This window comes from Pezoporus occidentalis, unplaced genomic scaffold (assembly GCF_034315485.1).
Source record: "Pezoporus occidentalis ecotype Australia unplaced genomic scaffold, CSIRO_AGI_Poc_V1 ctg145, whole genome shotgun sequence".
Lineage (NCBI taxonomy): Eukaryota > Metazoa > Chordata > Aves > Psittaciformes > Psittacidae > Pezoporus > Pezoporus occidentalis.
The window spans coordinates 203424-221635 of NW_026913263.1; the positions used below are offsets into that span (position 1 = coordinate 203424).

Genomic DNA, 18212 nt, shown 5'->3' on the forward strand with positions numbered 1-18212 from the left:
GTGTCGCCCAGGGGCTATTTTTACCCACCCAGGAATGTCCAGGAATAGGAGCCTGACATTTCCTTCCCTTTTGATGTTTCATCAGCTTAAACATTTTCCGGTTTCGCTGCTAAAAGCCCACTATGCTCCAAGTCCTTTGCCCAGCCTCCTCTTTTGCTGATCCATTGCTTGCAAAGCTTGGGGTGGCAAACCTCAGGGCATGGCTGGCCCCAGGGAGGTAGTCTTGGTCTTCAGCTGGACCAGCCTGGGGCAGGGGCTGCGAGCCAGCTGTGTCTCCTGGGGCCACAGAGGCCATGGTCTCCATGTAGAAGATGAGGTTCACCAAAATGGCCTCAAGGACATGGGCTTAAGCTGTGCCAGGGGAGGATCAGATTGGTTACTAGGGAAAATTTCTTTACCAAAAGGGTTGTCAAGCACTGAGACAGGCTGCCCCGGGAGGTGATTCAGTCACCATCCTGGAGGCACCCAGAAGATGCATAGACATGGCTTAGTGGTGGAATTGGTAGTGCTGAGTTAATGGTTGGACTCAATGATCTTAAGGGTCTTTTCCAACCTAAATGATTCTGTGACTCTATGACTCTAACAACCATACCTACAGCACGGCAGCAGTGCAGTGGGGCTTGGTACCTGCATCCCTCACCCAGGAGTCCCCATGGACAGTGAGATGCTGGAGATGTTTCACAGCGGGAGGTGGCCGGGAGCAGGGTTCCCCACGGACACTTGGGGAACACCACAAGTGGCTCCCAGAGTGATCTGGACCAGCAGCAGCCATCCAGCCCATGCTCTCCAGGCAAGAGTGGCAGGAGGGCTTCTTCTGCAGGGAAGGGGAAGGGGTGCAGCATCCTCCCGCCCACCACGCCGCAGCAGCCCCTGCTCTTCACACAGACATCTTAAGAATACATTAGGGCTTCGGAGGGCCATAAAAAAATTCCCTTTCAGCACGGTAATATTTAATTACTGCTTAATCAAAGAGAAAGTCTAATTAAGGAGCAAGTGCAGCCTATTGTATCCTAATGATTGCATTTGTCTTCTTTTATTTCAGAACTTGGTCTCATCCCTGTGCCTCTGAATCAGGTCTCCTCGCCCTGCTCCGCTGTGTAATTATGCCAGAGTGCAGAAGGAGATGTGATTGCGTGTCACAAATTGAATCCCTGCCTCATGGAAACACACGGCCTTTCATTTTTCTTTCAGGAATCCCATTTTCCTTCATCAGAGCTCCTTCCTCGAGGCTAACAGCTCCTGCCCATCTCTCTCTGCCACATCATCATGCCAGCTCCCAGCTTGATCCTGAAGGAACCAGAGAGCAGCCTGCTTTGAACTACCCAGCCTGCCCCATCCAGGCCCTTAATACACTCCCTGAATGGGGCATTGCCCATGCTCATGATATCCCACCCTGCCAGACCGTGTGCTCATGGGATGGGCACAACTGCTTTTGCCCTTCCAGGGCAAAATTCAGTCCAAGGATGACCATGGAAAGCCAATGCTGGCCACCAAGTGCCAAGCCTGGATGCTGAGTACCCATCAGGTTTCATCTAAGGAGGTGGCTCTTGTGCCTATGGAGAGACAGGAGTCACACACATTCTGGCCAGTGCCCTGTTGGGACAACCCTCCAAAATGCAGCCTCCTGGATCAGCACACTCCCTTTGTCTGAGTTTTCCTGGGTACAGATGTCCAAGCTTTGCAAGAGCAGAGGTTCAGGGTGACATTAGGAAAAGCCCCTTTCCTGCGGCCATGGTGCACCCCAGGACAGTCTCCATGGGGTTTCCACCCTTGGAGGTGTTCAAGACTTTGCTAGATCAAGCCCCTCACGTTGGTGGCTGCCCTGCTCTGTGTGGGTGGCTGGGCTGGAGACACCACATTCCCTCACCAACACCTTTCTGAGTCCATGAAGGCAAGGGACACCACCATGGTGCAAGGCACGTGTCAGTGGTAAGGACCTACTGGTGTCATCTCATCAGGACAAGGCTTAGAGGCCCTTCAAGATGGCACTGATTCATGCCATGGGGATCTGATGACTCCACAGATCGGCCTGAGCATCCTCCCTTCAGGCTGCTCCCTGCAGCCATTGCTCTCAGTGGCTGCCCCACTTGGAGCAGCTCACCCTGCTGTCCTGCTCTCACAGACGTGCCAGCTCGACTCTCCATGGGACCACACCAGGAAGCGGGGAGGGGAATGGTCTCTGCTGAAACCAGCCCTGCCAGAAAGATTGTGGAGCTCTACTCTGAAACATCCCGTGCCTAAAGAGCAGGCAGAGAGATGCTAGTCAAGCCCTGGGAGATGCCCAGGATGACAGCCTGGCACATACTGAGCTTGCATTTTCTCTTCCTGCCTTTTCTTTCAGCATCTCTGGGGTCTCCCATGCCAGAGATACCCTGCCAACAGTCCAGCACCCTGCATTAGTGTGAGCCCCTGTGGAAAATCACTCTGGTTACAGCCTCAGATGGCAGAAAAACAGGAAGGGGTAACTGGATTTTCCCAACGTCCCACAGGACATACCCAGGCCTCAGCAGCAGCCTGTGTAGACTGTGAGCACAGACTGTGCTGCAGCAGCCAGCACAGCATCTGCCATCGCATCCCTGCACTTGCTGCAGTGAGTATCTCCAGCAGCAGGAGATGCCCAGCTCCTACACATGCCCACTGCAGCAGTGGGAAGATGAAGGCAAGAAAAGCTGCCCCTGCCCAGCAGGAACATCTCAGCACAACCTCTCCAGACTCTCAGTCCCTGTCTTTAACAGACCTCTGCAGCCCCACTAGCACCAGCACTCACACCCATCAAGCTTCTGGATGCTAAAACCCAGGGGCTCAGTGAAGATGCTGCACTTGAGGCACCCCACAGCCACGTGCTGGTACCTCACATTCTGCCACTGCCAGATGGAATCACAGAATCCCAGACTGGTTTATGTTGGAAGGGACTTTAAAGCTCATCCAGTTCCACCCCCTGCCACGGGCAGGGACCCCTTCCACTAGAGCAGCTTGCTCCAAGCCCCTGTGTCCAACCTGGCCTTGAACACTGCCAGGGATGGGGCAGCCACAGCTTCTCTGGGCACCCTGTGCCAGAGCCTCAGCACCCTCACAGGGAAGAGCTTCTGCCTAATATCTACCCTAAACCTCCCCTGTTTAAGTTTTAACCTATTACCCTTTGTCCTATCGCTACAGTCCCTGATGAAGATAACACATGAAGATAAGCGATCCCTCTCCTGTGGTCCTGCAGTGTTACCAGCACTGTGTTTAGCTATCCTGCAGCACCTCTGCTCCCTCCCAGACAGACTGACTCAGAAGCAGTTCCCCCATACGTATCACTTGGCCACAGACACTCCAGCTAACACAGCCAACGGGATTAAGCTGCCCCTGAGAAAATGCAAACATCCGACGACCATCTGATTTCCTAACAGCTTGTAAATCCCCATCGAGATTAACCAGATCCCATGAAGATAATCATAATTAGGCTGTATTTAGTGCTTTGCATGGCCAAACTGTTGGGTGCCTGGGAAGCCAGGGTGCCCCTCGCCAGGGAGGTAAGTGGGTAAGGAGCTTACAGCAAGACACGGCGCGCCTGTCTGAGTGTCTGTGCTTAAGGATGCTGGAAACCTTGGCCCTGATCAGGATGGGGGTTTCGCTCTGCACTGAGGTTTGCTGCCATAGGACACACTGCAGTGACGGCCACAGGGGGTTTAACCACATGGTGTGCAGGCGATAGGGAGCCGGGGCTGATGAAGCCACTGGGATGCAGAGCGGGCTCCAGGTAGAGGAAAGCATCAATAATTAAAAAGAAGGATGAAACCAAAGAGCGCCTGAGATACCGCCTTAAATGAAGAGGCGCTGGCACGGCAGGCTGGAGACCGGCCAGCGGGCAGGCAGGCGGCAAAGGTGCCGGGGCTACCCAGCCCAGCGAGGTTATCAGCTTACACCCCTGGGAGCATCACTGCCTGCACGCCTCGGTTCCCAGCCTTTCTCACCTCCAAACACGGGGATCTGCAGAGGAGTTATGGGAAAAAGTAGGTTTCTGGAGAGAGGAGCCCCCCGGATGCTGCTGCAATACCCCAAGATGATACAGGGTGCAGGGTCTGCGTGCAGGGGGGTGCACCCAGCATCCCCTGAGAGCTGTACCCAGTGGCATGTAGCCATGGCTGTGCTTGCCAACCTCCACTGGGTTTTACCCTGCAATTGTTTTAATGTACTAATGGGCAACAACAAAACTGTAATTGAGGAAAATAGAAGCCTTCCCGCATAATTCTGGTCAACGTTACTGCTTGGCAAGTTAATTAAATGCTGAATTCCCCAGAGCTGTGGGTTGGGTTGTTTTCAACAGAGCCAGCGAGCTTCAGCATCACGGTTGCACATGAACCCCCTGTTCGGCAACTCAGAGGTCTGAGAGCCTTGGTGGGAGCCAGCGGTGCCAGAGGCTTCCCCGTTTAGCCCCTTGCTGACAGTCCCACGTCCCCAAGACCCTTACTGCAACCTTTACAGGCTCTGGGAAATGCACAGCCATGGTCTTCACCCCAGTACAAACTGCTCCCTACAACATCATCCATAGGACTCTGCCCAGTTATTTATGTCCTGTGGTATTATTTTACACAATCAGAACAGTATCTATTAAAATACCAGGACAAAAACCTGTATAAAATAAGATAAGCAGCATGAAGTATAAGTATCTTGCAAGCCAGATCTCATCTCCCAGCATTAAATGCGGTGAATCTCACCGGAATATTTCATTTATTTGCTGACAAGTACTGTGCAGGGCTCATCACTGTGACAGATGGGTGCCTGGAAAATATGGAAAACACTTCTGGTATCTGAATCAAGATCCAAATTAACAACAAGAACCTCATAGAATCAATTCTCAAGCACTCCTTTCAGCCTGCTTGCAGGAAACCTCCCGTTTAGGAGGGCTCCTGACATCCAGACACCTACACATCATCCCACAGCAGAAATGGAGGCATCTCACTGTAGGATCCCATCTCCCAAGCACTGAGCATCCCTGTGCTAAGAACACCACAGTTCTGTCCATGCTGTGGATGGTTTCTAGTACAGTTTTAAAGGAAAGGGACTGAGTCATGCTTGATCATCAGATGCCAGGGCTGTTTCAGACCCATCTTAGGCAGTGCCTGGGGTCTGGCTGGCAGGTTCCCCCCTCTCTAAGTGCTCCTGTGCCCTTCCCTCCCTTTGGCAAAGATGCTCTCTCTGCCAGCAGCCTCCCCAGGCAAACCCCAGTGCTCATTCACTTTGGATGTCGCTGCAGCTCTGGCTGGTGCTTGCTCCCCCTTGATTTCAGCCCATTCTCCCAGCTGGACTCTCCTGAGCCCTTCCAAACTTGTCTCCGTGTGGCTGGAGGAAGCACGCACCCCTGCCAAACCCCTTCAACCAAGCTACTGCAGTTTCAGGGCCAAGGGGAGGGTGCCAACCTGTGCCAGTCACTGCTTCTCTGGGATGCTCACCCACAGAGGGAGGATGCACATCACAGTCCTGACCACAGCATGTTCACAAAGGGTGGTTTTAAACCTCATGTGCCATCAGCAAATAACCACGAGCCTGGTTTTACCTCCACCCAGCCCTTATATCTCCTAGAAGGCTGAAGCAGTGATGGGATTTGAAACGAGGGCAAGGAAACACACCGTGATGTCGGAAGCACTGGAGAGCAGGAGGCGAGATGGAGCAAACGCAGGAGATGCTCGTCGGAGCCACGCCAGCGGTGGGCAGAGAATGGAGAGGATCCAGGTGGCCCTTGCAACAGGATGGGACAGGAGCAAAGTGGACCGGAGGCAGCGGGCAGGCAGGGGCAGCCCTGGGGAGCTGGGGGACAGGCAGGGCTGGCTGTGCATGGACAGTGGTGCACACATGCGTGTTCACACATCACCGTGGGACAGCCAGCTCTGGGATGAGGGAGAGCCTGCCTGCACTTGTGCTCGCTAACTGCATTTGTGCGTGCTGCTTCTGAAGTTCATGCGTGCATACGTATCTATACAGTGTGTAAATGAAAAGGAGTGCTAAATGCAACTCTCAAATGCAGTCCAGTGGAGCAGGTCGTGTTTCTGGTGCAGGCAGTTCAGCAAAGAGCCAGCATTCCCCCCAGCATTAAGCCACAGGCTCCCGGGACCATCTACAGGGAAAGACAGCAAGGGGACTGCAGACACCTCCTGCAGCCACTGATTGATTTCAGTACCATCAACGGGGCAAGTATTACTGCAACCAGGGCTTACAGATTAGCCCAGCTGAAAACCACTACAGTTATTTCAATCCCTTGCTAAATATAGCTTTTGACTAAGCAACCCGGTGATGTGTTTTCCAGCATCAGCCTATTCTTATCTGTTCCCATGGCCTCTCTCAGGCTAATGAAGCTGACAGCACTTCCTCAGCTTTATTTTAGATGTGTGCGATGTATCAGTGGCCTTCACACTGCAATAATGTGATTAAAAGCAGAGCAGGGTAATGAGCTCGCCGGGATGAGCTCTGTATTGCAGGGCTTGTTTTCTGCCTCCCATCTGCTCCACTCCATCCTGCTTCCTTCTCTGTACAGGGACCTCTCCCAGGTGGAAAATAAAGACACAGAAAGAGAAGACAGAAGAAGCTGCACAGAATGGTCAAGTGCTGAGGCTGCCACATCAGGAGGGAATGGAAGGTGGAAGGACATGGGCAGTGTAGCTCCCAGCCCCACCTCCACAGAAGCCACAAAGGAGGTGTTGTGTCTCGCCCCAGTGCTCCATTCCCTAACCATAACTACTCAGAGGGGACCATGAGCAGGAGCAGCGGTGTCTGCCCTACCACCCACTGCCTTTACTTGTGCCACGGAGAGGAGAAGGCAGAGCAGAGATGAGGAGCCAGGTACCAAAGTGTCCATCTCAGCCCTGTTCCTGTGGTGACCAGGAGCATCCGCCTCCCTTGGCTCTCCCTTCTCCTTCCCCCTGCACAGGCCTTGTGCCGGGGATATTTTTCCTTCCCCGCTCCTGGCAGCAGCAGGGATGCACCAGCCCTTCAAGGCAGAGCCTGAGCATCAAAGCAACAGCCCCCGCAGCATTCATAGCCTCCCACCCTGCCATTCGATCCACTGCATAGCCAGCAGAGGATTATTCCAGCTGAAAGTCTTTGAGTGATGAGTAAGAGCAATGCTCCCCTCCACTTGCCTTCGAGGAATAGCTGTGCTCTTGCCAAGTCCAGCTTATTCCACAGCAGCAGCTGATGGCCAGGCCAGTGAATGCGGCCACAGTGGCTGCAGGAGAGCTGCAGACCTGGTTTACACCAGCACAGCCAGCCTGGACCACCTGAGGCCTCCTTGCCCAGCTGCAAATCCCAGTGGCTGTGCCCTGGATCAGGGCATTGCCATTCCAAGCAGCTCCTCCTGCAGCAGAAGTGGAGATCTGCAGAAAACCAACAGGCTTTTTGGGCCATGGATACAGGCATACACTGCTCTGCTGTCTCCTGAGCTGTCCCAGCATTCCCAGCAAGGGTCCTTCCTAAATTTGGCTTGATAGAGACTAGAGGAAAAGGCTGCCAACTCTTCCATGTTATTAGGAATTGCAGTGTTAGGGTCAAGCTTAGACTACTTTTTGATATTGCTATTTAACTGCTGGATCCCAATGATTTTATTCCACAGAGCATGGAAAGAAACCCACCTTGACTGACTCAAATGCCAAAGGGCCAGCTGGACAATCTGTTTGGATCATCCAGCCAAGGCTCCAGAGTAAATCCCTCTCCCCAGCTCTGGCATCCAGCTGAAACACGCCTGGCCAGCAGCAACCAGCAGATCCCAGCTTCAGAGCATCTCAGTGCCCACATCCTTGTGTGGCCACAGCCTTGAGCCAGGCTCATGCCTGCCCCCTGCCCATCTTCCACCACCTCCGAAATTAGGGCATCTGCTGTGGCAGGAAGCACCTTCTGTCTTTTTGAAGCTTATAAAAAAAAACCTTTTAGAATAGCAAGAATGTTTCTAAGTCAGAGGATTTAAACTATTTTGCAATCAAGGAAGCCTATTTCCAAACGAGCCCGATTGCGAGAGCCTGGGTGCTGTGTGGGTTGTGTGAAGGGGCTGCTAAAAAAGGGTACACAGCTGTCCAGAATTTGGAAACCAGGGCTGTTGCAGAATATATATAGACATCCCTCCCCACTCAACATATTTCCTTCCAGTTCATTAGATATAAAAACCCACCATCTTAAAAAATCAGTACAATATTGAGGACAGTACTTGGACGCTTTTGGCTTGTCTAAAAGCCAACTCCCAGGGGTGTGGGTGAGCATCCATCCCTGGACATCCATCCCTGAATGTCCTGCTGAGCATCAGTGGCACTGCCACGCTTCTGCAATAACACAGGCATCCAGCAATAACCCAGCTGCCATGGAGAACGGGAAGCAGAGCCATCAGCTCCCAGCATGGCAGTGGTAGTGGAGATGGACGCAAGCAGGTTGGCCTAGAGGTGGCGAGGAGGTGAGACCACCAGCAATGCCCATCCTCACTCCAACCCGAAAAGCTAAAGCACCACCACAGCACTTTGTTTCAGATAAAATACACCCTTGATTGCACATGGTTATTACCACTGCTGCCCAGCAGTTTTGATACTCATTTTCTGTTCTTATTTCCAGTCTGGATGAGCTCCCTTTTTTTCCTGGCCACTAGCATCACCATTCATCTTCTGTTACCTTGATCATTATCCCATGTCCCTTTCTGCAGTGAGCAGATGGAGATGAAGCAGCTCCTGGCCTGGGACAAAGACAAGATGGAGCATCTATGCAAAGAAATGGGTGGAACAAGGCATCCAGGCTGAAGGTGCCATCGCAGGAGGAAATGCAGGAGCACGGCACTGCGTGTTTGAGAAAAATGAAAATCACAAAGAGTAAGAAAAATAGAGGAGGAATGAGAGAGCGAGTCTTGGGCACTGAAAGCACTTTTCACTGAGCCTTACTACTTCTTTCTGTTTTATCTTGGAGGAAGAGCTAAATTAACACCAGCTCAGTTCTGAGAGACTGGATCCAAATGGAGGGAGAATTAAGAAGATTTTCTGTTCACAATAAAACCCAGCCAACAGTATTAAAGCAGCGGAGGGTTTGGTCTGGTTTTCAAAGATTAGCTATGGCTGTCCCAAGGAAGACAAGCTCTGATTTTCCCCAATTTGTTCCAATGTGACATTCATAAAGCTGTCTGGGTCATTTACAGTCATTACAGACCAGACTGAAATGACCATCATTTAAGCATGTAGGAGAGAGGGACGTGACTCTTGTCCTGTCTTGCCCACACACAGACCAGTTGCTCCCAGTGCACGCTCCTCACTGGGTTCCTACTCCAGCACTGCCAAAGATGCACCCACTGACAAACTGCATCTTCTCAGCAAGCCCTGACACGAACATCATAGAATCATAGAACGGTTTGGGTTGGAAGGGACCTTAAAGCTCATCTGGTTCCAATCCCCTGCTATGGGCAAGGACGCCTTCCACCAACACCACGCCACAGCTCCGGATCCAGCACTAAAATGCACCAGCACAGAGGCAGGAGTCTCTTTTTCCCCCCACTGATAAAGAAGTTAATATATTGTTCATCTTTGTTTGCACCGATCCAGCCGTGCATTGTAATTTATTCCGTGATGTAGTACTCCTTAACGAGATTTATCAGCCTGCCAGCCAGCCTTATCTTTAACAGCCCCCATTATTGGGATGTGTTTCTCAGCCAAGGTTAACAGCAGCAGGAGGATCTCTGAACACTGGCTGCATGATAATAAACCCACAATAACACCCAGCAAATGTGAGTTGGGTCCAGCAGAGCCCGTACCCTGGTCACCACGGATCCTAACTCCCTTTGGTGCATTGGCATGGGGTAGGAGCAAGGTGTTTCTCATGGCCATGCTGCTATTTCCTGCATACATTTGATGCAATAACCATGTTTCTTCAGGAACCATTTGAACCTAAAAGTGGAAGATTTCAAGTTTGCAACAAAATACTGCTGGCAGAGAGAAACCTGGCCAGACTCTGCAGAAAACAAAATATTCTATTCTGTTTTCCAACAGAATGGAAGCAGATCCAAGAAGAGCTAAGTTTATCAGAGAAGTCTTATTTAATCAAAACCTTGGTTTTTCATAGGCAGTGGTATTGACTAAAATATCCAACTAGTAATTTTCTGCATGTGACAAAAGCAGATTCAAGCTGTCTGATTGCTCTTTTTTAAATTGCAAAGAGCCCCAAGTGTTTATCAGGCAGCAGCCACTCACTTCCAAAACACAAGAAAATCTGCCTTGTTAGGAGTTTCAGCTTCCTTCGCATCACGAGCTGTTCAGTCCCCAGTCCCCTCACCCCCAAATCACTCTAGCAGCAGCAAATGGGGTTTGAAGCCATTTCACGATCATGATGGATCACTTTCAAAGCATGCTGGGGAGCCATCAGCTGCATGGCTTGGAGGCTGAGAACATCACCAGCTGATGTCCTGTGGCACCTGCACAGTCATACTGTGCTATCGAAACTTTAACAATGATGTTAATAGTTTCCCAGAGACACCCCTACATCAGCAGAGACCAAGAACCCCGCGTGGACGTTGCTGAGGGTCCCCGGGGCTCTACTGCCGAGACCTACCAAATCCACCTCCCCATGGTCCTTGCACATCGGGTGGATGCACCCCTGGACGAGACATCTGGTAACAGCTGTCCTCACCTCTCCCAGGCCCTGTCAGAGCACGTGAAGTCACCTCCAGGCTTTTCTCCTTGTTTAGCACTTGCAAAACAGGTCATCAAAGGCTTCACTTTTGGGTGGAGAGCAGCCAGTGCTGTGCAGACATGGGCAGACATCTTTATGACCCCCTGATTTTAGCCCTTCCTCTGTTCCTCCGTCTGTTCTATTTCTATGACTCTCTCTAGAATTGCCCTGAAACACATCTATCTGCAGAGAACTGGACACTTTGCTTTCTGTGGGCGATGCTGTTTGAAATCATTAAATGACTGCTGCTTCAAAAAAAGCCCATATGCCCTGCTCCAGGCTCCAAGATCGCGAGTTCTGATTTCAGCAGCAGAAATATTTTAATTAAATGAACTACCTTTATGGAATAAATCAAGTGATAAGCTTGAAAAACTAAATCTCATAATCTTTCATGCTTCTGTGCAGGTCAATATTACAATAACAGGCTGGGAAACGTTCTAGAAACACATTCTAGTAAAACTCCGTTGTTACAACAGAGACAGACGAGCCATTTCCCTCCCCAGATTATACACAGCAGCATCTCTCCATGCTCATGCCTCACACACCCTGCTCCCATTTCCTCGCCTGCTGCTCATAGGAAAGCTGGAGCAGCACACCCAGCATCTGGCACCACTGAGATCCAGCTCCCGGCTCTCCTCATCCAGAGAGTATCTCCCTGTCCTCACCCGCTCATCTTGTGTGATTCCCAGCTCCACCAAAATGCCTAAAATCTGGGCTGTAAGGGCACGCTTGGGGAACCCATAAGTTCCCACAGAGGGGGGATGCATCGCAGTGGGTCAAATACAATTTTCATCATCTTTAAGCTTATTTTAAGTCCTCCCTTTATTTTTACTTTTAAAATAGCTGAGAGCCCCCCAGCTGCCGCGTGTTGGTTTGACGGTGATCCCAATCTGGATGGATGCTCCCATCACCTGCTACAGGTCTCCCTGAAGCTGGGGGGTAGGAACTGGCTACAGGTGCTGGGGTGGGAGAGCTGAGATTTTCCACCTCAGGAGGAGTAAATGCAGCAAGAATGAAGCTAAGAACCAAAAGGAAATGGTGAAGTCCACAGGAAATGGTTGCTTAAAAAGAATGCATTAAAAATCACATGAATGCTTACTCAGATTAAAATGCATCTGTGAAGGCACTTCCCTCTCCAGAAGACTAAGACCAGACAGACTGAAGCCACAGGAGCAACCACCTCATTTAAACCCTTTAAGTAACTGAAGAAGCTCCACTTCAAGAGTAGTTTGAGGCCACTGCAGAAGCCTGCTCCTCTGAAGGCGGCAGCACTCATCTGACTTGCAGCCTCAACAAAACCCCAGATTTGTTAAAAATACCACTGCCTAGCTCTAGTTTGCTCTTCTTTTCCCCATGTCCCACTTGCTCTCGGCAAGCAGATGACTGTTGGTCATACTTAACAGCTCCGAGTAAATCAGGAATCATGTGAAGACGGGAGTTTCACAGCTCCCTTGCAGACAGTGAGCCCTTTGGGTGCAGCGCGGGTGTTCATACCTGGGAGCTAGCAGGATCTGCAGCCCCCGAGCCTGTGTAATCCAGGGAATGCCATGCTGGCACTAGGGCACACTCATCCCAACCAGCCCAGAGCCTGGGTGCAGCCCTGGCGAGGACAGAGCCCAAACCCACAGCACAGGTCCTGATCCTTACACCCACATCCACATCCACAGGGGTTATTCCCAACCCAATACCTCATTTCTTTGCCAAACTAGGGGTTTTATTGGAGAATATTTGTTCCCTGAGTTGACCGAACCCCACTGAAGTCAATGCTCTTCTGCTTCAACAGGCTTAGGAGCCAAGTGCTCTTTGTGCTCCAAGTAATTAAAAATAACCTAACCAAAACCCCCAAATCTCATGTCAGAGATCAGAGGCTGCCTACAAAGTTATCTCCCAGTCACAGCACAAATAATGGCCAAAAGCTTCTAGCCGTGGCACAGGAAATCACAAAGCACTCAGAGATACCATCTGGAGATCCCAAAGTACTTCTCTAAATTAAAAAGCCCTCTTATGACTCCCAAAGGTGTCTCCATTTTCCCCCAATCCTCCCCCTGTGTTCTAATGTTTTGCTGTAGTTTTTGCTTCAAGTAACCCAAAGCAATGAAGTTTCTGGGCTAACTGTGCAAAACATCTTCTCCCCACTTCCCAACCTCACCTCTCCTCTCGGCTTTGTGTTGTGAGAGACATAAAAGCTGCTGCAAGATCTCGCTCTGCCCTGCCACTTGTGCTGTGGGCGACTGAGCAACTCCCATCCCATCCCATGCTGGGCATTCACTTTGCTGGGTGCAAAAGGGCTCTTGGAAAATCTACCTTTAAGACTTCTCATTAATACCAAGGAAGAGAGTGGTGAAGATGTTCCTGTGTCCATTCCCCTATGGTGGGTGACTTCTCCACAAGGAGAGGGCATCAAGGGATGAGAAAGGGATGAAGGACTTGGGCTGGTCTCTGAGGATTTCCCATCTCTTAATGTAGAGTTCATTTCACTTCACTGCCTAAACTTTGGGCAGCTGGTCTCAGCGAGTCATCATCTGCCCCAGGTGTGAGATGGGCATCTCCAGGGTGAGAAGCCAATACCCTTGGTGGGTATCACTGTCTCCATCATCGTGGAGTGATAAACCTGAAACTGGGGCGGACAAACCCTACCCTCAGACGCAGCAGCTTCCCCTTGGCCATGGCAGATGCCCAGTGAGAGTCCCTGTGTGCCGAGCTGCCATTAGGAAGCCCAGGCAGGGCAAGATGGAGTTCCCTGCGCAGAGCACACCTCGTCCCCAGCACGCTGCCTTATTTTAGCAGGCAGAGCAGATGGCAGTGGGAAGATAAGGAGGCAAAGCAGAAGCAAAGAGAAGGCTTTTGAAATAAAGCCCTGTGCTCTGCCGAGGGCGTTTGGTGCATTTCGACAGTTGCCGCCAGGATGAGCTTTGAGGCACCTCAAGGGGTTGCTGGTGGGGGACCTACAGCCGCAGAGAGCAGAGATGAGGAGAAGCCTGCCTTGGTTCCCAAACAGCGCCCGGCAGGGACAGCTGGCTCTGGCTCAGCATGGCCTCGGTGAGGCACAAACAGAACCGGAATAATCCTTCAGCAAAAGGAGGCAGAGGCTTGCAGAGGCTTTTAGCCCTGGCTTCAGCTACAGTGCCTCCTGCCTGTGAGGCTTCGGGGGTCCCTTCCCCACTGCTGCCCTGGGCTGAGCCTCAACGTCTCAGGGCTGCTGCCCAGGATCCTCCCTTCCTGAAATGCAGGGGATGCTCCGGAGAGCAGCCTGGTTCTTCCTCCTCTCTGACCCATTGCAGAGCTGAGGACCATAACAGCAGCACGCAGGGACCAGCCCAGCAGCGGTAGCCAGAGCTGGGACTCCGGATGTGTTGGAGAAGATGGTTTCTCCCCTACTTGCCCTGTGGCATCTCCCAGCACACCCCTGTGCCCAGCGCTGGGATCATACCCCACTAGTACAGCTAGCAGGATGCTCACTGTGACAGTGGCAAAGGCTTTGCAAGACAGACACAATCCACATGGGACCTGGCGAGAGCAGGGAAGCCCGAGCATCCTGCTGTTCCCTTCACATTCAGTGAGATGGGCAGGGTAAAGCACCATGGGGCAGGGCAGGGCAGGGCAGGGGAGCCCACAGTAACCACATCCACGTCCTCCTCAATCTCCACAACACAGAAAACACAACTCGGGCAGCTGCGCCTTTAAAACTGTTTCTCTTCCAAACGCCCCAGAAAGTTGTTTAAGTTGCAAAGTATCACCTGGGGCTTTCGCATCAGGTTCCTAATTAGCTGAAACCATTTGCTTGGTCGGGAATCATTTCCAGGAGCTCCTAAACAGCTTTTAATATGAGCTCTAGGAACAGCCTCCAAAGGGAAAAGCATTTCTTCTTGAGCGGTGAGCTGAGCACTGGGCTACACCTGTGCCCCCCCCCAGCAGATTCCTTCCCAGCACACGAAGAAATCAGGCAGTTTTTAATAGCTCCCATTCCCTCTCACCAGTGCAGGAGGCTCCCAGGCTGAGCATTGGAGCTGCTATTGCCCCGGGTGCCTGAACTGCAGGCAAGGGGGAATTTAGCTCTTAGCTGACAACCTTTTACCTCCCCAAAGAGAGGACTTTTTGATGCAGAGAGATAGTGACAGAATTCCCTTTATGGGTTGCTTACTTATAGTTGCTCATTTTGCTTACTTTTTAGAAGATCTCACTTCTATAGGTGCCATTTCAGGCAACATATTTAGAAACTCTTGGCAAAATACAAAATAATGTATAATTGTGGATGTCTTTCCGAGACTGTGGGTGCACCAGCTCCCACTCACGGGAGGGAAGCAGCCACCCCAGGGCTCAGCAATGCTGTGGCTATGCTCCCTCCTTAAACTTTCATTTTGTGTCCCATTTCTCATCTAGGTTCTTATGTCTGGCCAGGATCACCTTTAAAATTGGGGGGATTTTAAACTGAAGTTAATTGGGTGGCAGAGCAGCCACACTGATGCCACTTGCAGGCAGCACACCCCCCATCATTGTCCCCTGGTGCTGGGAGTGATCATCCCTGAGCACATGCACAGGACAGGGGAAGTTGCTGACCTTGTAACAGTCTTATACCTAAAGGGGCTAACAGGAAACATGGAGAGGGACAAGGGGGGATGGCTTTAACCTGCCAGAGGGGAGACTGAGATGAGCTCTTAAGCAGAAGCTCTTCCCTGTGAGGGTGCTGAGGCACTGGCACAGGGTGCCCAGAGAAGCTGTGGCTGCCCCATCCCTGGCAGTGTTCAAGGCCAGGTTGGACACAGGGGCTTGGAGCAACCTGCTCGAGTGGAAGGGGTCCCTGCCCGTGGCAGGGGTTGGAACTGGATGAGCTTTAAGGTCCCTTCAACCCAAATCAGTTGTGATTCTATGATTCCCTCTGTGCCCAGCCTGGGAGATGGAGCCATTTCCCAACTACAGCCAGACCAAGCTGAATTAGGGAGAGGGGAATAACAAGGTAAAATCAAAGATCTCCAGAAAAATTACTCTAGAAACTTCCTAAAATTACAGGTAATTCGGATGTGACAATACCTCGAATCTGCTGTTTCACCAGCGAACAGTCTGAGACACACCAAGCACCAAAGGAGGACGTTACCCAAATGTACCCACGTTAGCACATCATCTAGCGAGCAAGCCTGAGAGGAGCCAAACAGGATGGCAGCAGCTGTCCCCACGGGGGGGATTTTTCTGCTCTTTGGTGCTGGCGTTTGCACAACAGGAAGGTATTTCAGAATGAAACACAGTCTGTACTGGGGCAGGCGAGCCTCGGGAGGCGCAGGAGCCCTCCCCATCCCAGCCCTTGGCACCCTCCTCCGCGTTGTGAGCTTCTCAAGGGACATCTCCTAAAATTCCCTGTTTTCTCAGGGAACACTCACACGTTTGATGGAGTGTTTTATCCCTCAGGGCTTCTACATACTGCCTATGCAATCAGACCCTATCCAGCACAGTCATTTATGGGCAAAGCCAGAGCAGAGGCAGGGTGAGTGTGCAGGAAGGACAAGCAGCCGCCTGTCCCACAGAGCCACATTTAGGCCATGAGAGAGGTGGGACGCCCTGTCCCAAACACCACAGGAGAGTTGTCACCACCATTTGGGCTGTCAGAAATAATGGGTAGCAAAGCCAGAGGTAAGAGGGGAGATGGAGACTGCCCTGATGCCAGAAACGGACACTGGCTTGCAAGTCACCAAGTGCTTCAAGCTGCAGCAGCTCAGGTGCTGGCCAAGCCTTCCCACCTGCTCACAGGGGTGGAAATAGGATAAAAATCAAAGATGGGAAAGAGTGCAATCATTTCAGGATCAAGCATGAGCATCTAAGTGAATGCCTTGGCTTATAATTACAATCACATTAATAACTGCACCTCCTAGCTAATCCCTCCTACACTTCCAGTTATTGGAAAGGAGCTGTTTTACAGCCTTAGGTGAAAAACGAGACTAAGGGAGCATTGGGCTTCATATGAAATCCTGTATCAGCATCAGGGAAGCTGCAGCACGGCTTTTGGTCTGGCCAGCCGAGCAGCTGCTGCTAGGCACCCTTCCTAGCCAAAAAAAAGAGAGATGCGTAGGAAAACGAAGCTGTATCAGTTTAAATGGCAGGGGCAGGGATGATGTTGAGCACTGAACAGGCTCGCTGAAAGCTGCAAACTGAACGGGGAGTGGAAAATGCAGGGACGTGTCTTCTCTTCTCTTCCTGTGTGAATAAAAGACAGAAGAGGGCAGGGTCCATGAGACAGAGGGACCTGGATGCCAAGACAGCAGACATGCAAAGGCTTTGAGGCAGATGCACCTTGGGGGGGTCTGTGTCAACGATTTGGTACCCAATTCCTCTGCACACCAGGATGCAGGTCCCCAGGAGCCAGCCTAAGGATTTCCATTGGAAAAGCAGAAAATAAGTGTAAATAAACAATAAAAATAACCCCATTTCTAGCATTCGGGTGTTTACTGCATGGGCACCTCGAGAAACCAAACCATCCCTGTGAAACATTTCACCCTTGAGTGAAGTGGCAAATATCAACCCAAACGGTGTTTAATCATGTGTTTCCAGTCAGTTCCTGACCCGTGTCTGAAACATCATTCAAAAGGAAGCTGTGAGGTGGCCATGCTAATAGGTCCACCCCCAAGTATGAAAATCAGCCTGGATATTACAGAAATGAAATGTCACTCAAAACCTCCATCCAGGGACCTGCACAGGTTCTGAGCCTTGGTGCACTTCAAAGAAAGAGCTTGCTTTCATTTTCTATTTCATGTTGGCATTTATTTTCGCTGCAGGCTGGTACCATCCACCATCCCCAGCTCAGCAGCCCAGCAGCCAGGCCAGGAGGAGGAGGCAGCCAGCCCCTTCCTTTCAGCTTTTTGCCTTTAAACGAGCTGGGAGGTTGTATTTTCATAAATGAGAGGCTGAGGCGCCCTGGCTCACACTGCTCGCTGCTGCCTCCATCACCCAGCAAGAGGATTGCTGTTCGCAGGGCACACTGCACCAGGGCTCTGTCGAGTCCCAGGCATGGTGGCAGAGCAGAACCCCAATTCCCCCAACAACATTAATTACACAAGGCTTCCCTTCCGACTGGGGAGAAAGGGAAACCAGAGTTCACACTGAGATGCAGGGAGACCCAAAGAGAGGGATGATGGTGAGGGCTCAGCTCTCCATCCTGCACCTCCTGGCAGTACCACCACCCTGGTGGGACAGAGCTGTGTCCCTTCAGCAAAGCCCCAAGGCCATTTAACAGGGAAAGAAAATGAACACCTTGCTGCTGATTCCTGAGCTTTCACATGTCACTACACTCATAAAGCCATCTCTCTGCATAGATTTTCTTCCTTTGCCCAGCGGCGCTTTCTCCAACACTCAATGTACTCAGGAGATGGGATCTTGTAGTGCTCACCTCGCATGGCTTGTCCTGACACACACATCATCAGGAAACTAGGGCAACCCAACACACAGCAAGGACTGGATGCTGAACTCATGGTTTGCGAAACATTACCAAACCAGGGTGAAACCCTGCAGTGGTTGAGTTGTAGATATAATAAAACTGTCTTTTGGGTCCTGCTGGCACTTGG

General features: G+C 51.3%; 1 protein-coding gene across 1 annotated transcript in view; it reads right to left on the reverse strand.

Annotated features, from left to right (window-relative positions):
* BSN (bassoon presynaptic cytomatrix protein) overlaps positions 1-18212 on the reverse strand; it is a 95324-nt gene that overhangs the window by 16747 nt on the left and 60365 nt on the right. The gene's annotated exons all lie outside the window — the stretch shown is intronic.